This window comes from Hyperoodon ampullatus, assembly GCF_949752795.1.
Source record: "Hyperoodon ampullatus genome assembly, chromosome: 12".
Classification (NCBI taxonomy): Eukaryota; Metazoa; Chordata; class Mammalia; order Artiodactyla; family Ziphiidae; genus Hyperoodon; species Hyperoodon ampullatus.
In genome coordinates, this window is record NC_136925.1 from 48,276,586 (window position 1) to 48,281,210 (window position 4,625).

Below are 4,625 nucleotides of genomic sequence, written 5' to 3' on the forward strand. Positions count from 1 at the left end.
CCATACAACCTTCTGGGCAACAAACTCCTGCTCTATTTAACACAATCTCATGGCTTTCCTGTTCTGCCCCATTTGGGCTTAAACATACCAACTCCACTACTTAGCATAAACCCCCAATACTAAATTAAACCCTGAACCCACGCCCCATTAACTTTCACACTCAAGGTGATTGCAACATATGTTTAACAATACAGTTTTACATGGAATGCTAAGAGCACTTTTCATATTTTACAGAACTTGAAACATATGGACTTTCTACTAATAGTCATACCATAGCAAAGCCAAATCGAACTCCTAAATAGATGCATTACAATTTGTTTAGAGTTTAAAGGCTTAATGGCAACAAGGGGGTAGGAAAAAGCGCAAGTTTATTTTACATAACTGAATGGAAAATAAATTCAAGAGATAGTAAATAAAATTGAATATGGCCTCATGCGCCCTGAAGGAGGTGGTGCCCAGTTTGGAGGAGTGATTGCTATGTCCAGATAGTCCCCTGTTTGGAACTTCTGTGACTGCAGCGTCATGGAGCCGTCATCAGTCCCCTTCTCCCAGACACGGTGCTGCCAATCTCCTTTACTCAATAGGCAGGCCTTTTAGGATCCGTAAAAACAATTGCAAAACTGAGGTGTGTGCCCTTATTTCTGGCTTCTGGGTAGACTCTTTTTTTTTTGCGGTATGCAGGCCTCTCACTATTGTGGCCTCTCCCGTTGCGGAGCACAGGCTCCGGACGCGCAGGCTCAGCGGCCATGGCTCACGGGCCCAGCCGCTCCGCGGCATGTGGGATCCTCCCGGACCGGGGCACGAACCCGTGTCCCCTGCATCGGCAGGCGGACTCTCAACCACTGCACCACCAGGGAAGCCCCTGGGTAGATTTCTTTTACTAACCTAGTCTTCTAGGTTAGTCTTTCAAGGTTGCATCCATCCAAGTGTATATCTGCAGCTCGCTGGACGGCACGCTTCCGCGGGAGAACTCGTGTATGCGGTGGTGGCGGCCGTAGTTGGTGGTGAAGACGCGCAGCAACAGCGGGCAGGTCTTCTCCCGATCGATGGGCTTCTCGGGCTCCTTCTTAATTTCCTCCTGGGTAACGCACGACTCCACCACCATCTTCCTCCTGCGGCCCCTATCTTACTTTTTAAATGACTCCTTCTCTTTCTCTCTCTTGGATGTTGATGAATGTTCATTTCACAGGATGAATATATGAGTTATGTACAGAGACCACCAAATGTTCTCATAAAATATAATAGGATATGGATGGGCACTGCATTTTCTTGACCTTGTGGAGTCTCACAAATGAGTTATTATAGCATGTGGTAAAATCTGATAAATTGAACTCTTTAATGAATAGGGACTCCCACATTCATGATGATCTTTGTGAGAAATATTAATAAACTCAACTCTACTTTTATTATTTAAAAAGTCATTCTCTCCTACTATTTCCACTCCTAAATGCCACTCCTTCATTTATCTAAAGGCCTACTAACTCGTTACTTTTAATGTCGCACAATGTCTGCCTTAGTTAATTTTTCCTAGAGGCACATCTGATTAAAATGTAATTCTGCACTATATTTTAGGCACCCTTTCTCAATTGAAAAAAACAAGTATATTTATTATTTCTGTCTCTAAACACACCTTTAATTCATCTACCCATCTCAGAATGTCTATCTATCTGACTAAGGGATTGGGTCTGCTTCACCACCATAAACCTGACTATGGTTATTGAAGCAAATAAGGGAATATTTTTCTCACATAACAGGAAATAGGAAGTCCTACTGGAAAGTAAGTAATCCAGCTAGACGTGGGTAGCCCAGGGATGGTTAGCACCTCACCTGGGTCATCTTCTCCAGGCTCCTTTTTCTACTTTGCAATGTTGAACATGTGCCTTTTGTTTTCTTGATAGTCTCATGGTTACAATATAGCTGCCCCACATTCTGTTTCCCATCCAAGTTTTAGGTAGGAAGCAAACAAATCAAACAAACAAAAATAAAACAACAAAGAGAACAACAACGACAAAAAACAACAAGGAAGGAGGAAGAGCCTCTATCAGGAGAATAAAACTTCTGATCTGCAGCAGAGGAGCTTACATGTCAAGGAGAAAACTGTGTCATGTGATCTCTGGCTGCAGTGGAGGTAAGGAACTGTAGTTTTTTTTAGTTGGGTACACTGCCAGCCTAATAAAAAATTGGGGGTTTTATTATTAGGGAAGATGGTGAGAAGGATATTGGGTAAACAACTAGCAGTGTCTTATCACAAAAAAGCCAGAGGCATATCACTCATAAACGATTTAACCTACTTTGAAAGTTCCAAGACGTGGCAAAGAGAGTATAATGTATGCGTGGTTGGCTGAGACATTTCAGGCAAGATTGTCGAAAGCTTTGAGCCGAATATCAAGCCCTCAGATACTGCTTCCACTGATTCATTAGTCTTTTATATTACTCAGTTAAAATATGCCTCATTAGTTAAAACCAAATAAATGTTTCAAGGGTTCCTTATATTGAACGTAGGAGACCTAAGGAAAAATATTGATTCTACTCTGTTTGAAGGGCCAAAAATAAACACAGGAAAAAACAGCTATGCTTTTGTCAAGCGTTATGCCTAGTTTATTGATATTTGCTGCCACCTGCAGTTTAAACTTGATATTCACTCTGGTCGTTACCTGTAACTGGAGCATGTTGACCCAGGAAGTGAAAAGAAAGTAGAAAATTGCACGAAGAGTATCTTTGTCACTGCTGCAGCCATATGCTTACTCAAAATTGAATTTCTTATTTGCACACCATGTTCACAGCAGCATTATGTACAACAGCCACGAGGTAGCAGCAACCCAGGTGTCCACTGATGGATGATTGGATTAACAAAATGTGGTATATACACATCATAGAATATTGTTTAGCATTAAAAAAGAAGGAAATTTTGACACACGCTACAACATAATGAGTGTCTTTGAAGACATTTTGCTAAATTAAATAAGCCAGTCACAAAAGGACAAATACCGTATGATTCCACTTATCTGAGGTTCCTAGAGACACAAAGTCCAAGGGTGGTTGTCAGAGGATGGGGGAATGGGGGAATGGGGAGCTAGTGTTTAATTTGTGCAGATTTTCATTTGGAGGAAGATTGTAAAGTTCTGGAGATGGAAGGTGATGATGGTTGCACAATGATGTGAATGTACTTAATGCCACAGACCCGTACACTTAAAAATAGTTGACGGGCTTCCCTGGTGGCGCAGTGGTTGAGAGTCTGCCTGCCGATGCAGGGGACGCAGGTTCGTGCCCAGTCCGGGAAGATCCCACATGCCGCGGAGCGGCTGGGCCCGTGAGCCATGGCCACTGAGCCTGTGCGTCCGGAGCCTGTGCTCCGCAACGGGACAGGCCACAACAGTGAGAGGCCCGCGTACCGCAAAAAAAAAAAAAAAAAATGGTTGAAATGGTAAATTCTATGTTATGTATATTTTACCACAGTAAAAACAATTTTTAAAATATTGAATTTCCAGGGAAGCTGATTCTGTAGAATACAGAATTGCACATACTCTAATTTATATTACCATGTAGTAACAAATAGGTACTAAGTCTTTTGGGTTTCTTCTGGTCCTGAAAAAGTAGGTCCCTTGCCTGGTGATGAAGAGACTGTCAAGTTCTAATCGCTATGCAAATTGTTTTGGCCGTGTCAGGGATGCAGCAATTTAATGTATTGGGTTGGCCAAAAAGTTCATTCCTGAACGAACTTTTTGGCCAACCCAATACTACGAAAAAGTATGTATCAGATTCAACTTCAGGGAAGAAGGCAAATAAGGGTAATTTGGGCAATTCATATATCTCTGAAAAAAGCAATCTATTGGTATATAGAGCTGAATATTTTCATTACAAGAATTCATTTTGGGGGACTTCCCTGGTGGTGCAGTGGTTAAGAATCCGTCTGTCAATGCAGGAGACACGGGTTCAATCCCTTGTCCGAGAAGATCCCACATGCCGCGGAGCAACTAAGCCCGTGTGCCACAACTACTGAGCCTGCGCTCTAGAGCCCATGAGCTACAACTACTGAGCCTGCATGCCACAACTACTGAAGCCTGCATGCCTAGAGCCTGTGCTCCGCAACAAGAGAAGCCACTGTAATTAGAAGCTCACGCACCACAACGAAGAGTAGCCCCCGCTCTCCACAACTAGAGAAAGCCCGTGGGCAGCAAAGAAGGTACCCAACACAGCCAAAAATAAATAAATTTTAAAAAAAGAATTATGTTTTGGATGTTAAACAGCTGTTGAAAATTTAAAAAAATCATTTCTATAGTTTTTTGGTAGTTTTAGAACATAGCAAAATAATAAGACTATGCCTATGTGTATATTATTTTAACTGTTAAAAACTATATAATCCCTGAATTTTATTTATTCTGGAAAGAAAGCAGGTGGGGACCACCTAGGTTCATGAAATGGCCTATTCCATAGGGTTTCTGAATGGTCATATTTCAAATTGAACATGTCATATGTAATGGCTTCCACCCAGGTTATGTTTAAATCATTTAAAAAATCTTTTAATGTAATATTTTTAGTTTTCTGGTCATTGAAAGTTTAATGGGTTCTACATAAAGCAGTCTCCTTATTTTTTTCCTCTTTCAGCTTACTGGGTTTCCCTTCAA

At 41.6% G+C, this 4,625-nt stretch overlaps 1 pseudogene across 1 annotated transcript; it reads right to left on the bottom strand.

Annotated features, from left to right (window-relative positions):
• Positions 1 to 398: 398 nt before the first annotated feature.
• Positions 399 to 1,105, bottom strand: LOC307061546 (histone deacetylase complex subunit SAP18-like; annotated as a pseudogene). The gene is made up of 2 exons: positions 882 to 1,105; positions 399 to 659 (listed from the first exon to the last, which is right to left on the bottom strand). The product of its transcript is annotated as a histone deacetylase complex subunit SAP18-like (transcript).
• Between the last annotated feature and the right edge of the window lie 3,520 nt (positions 1,106 to 4,625).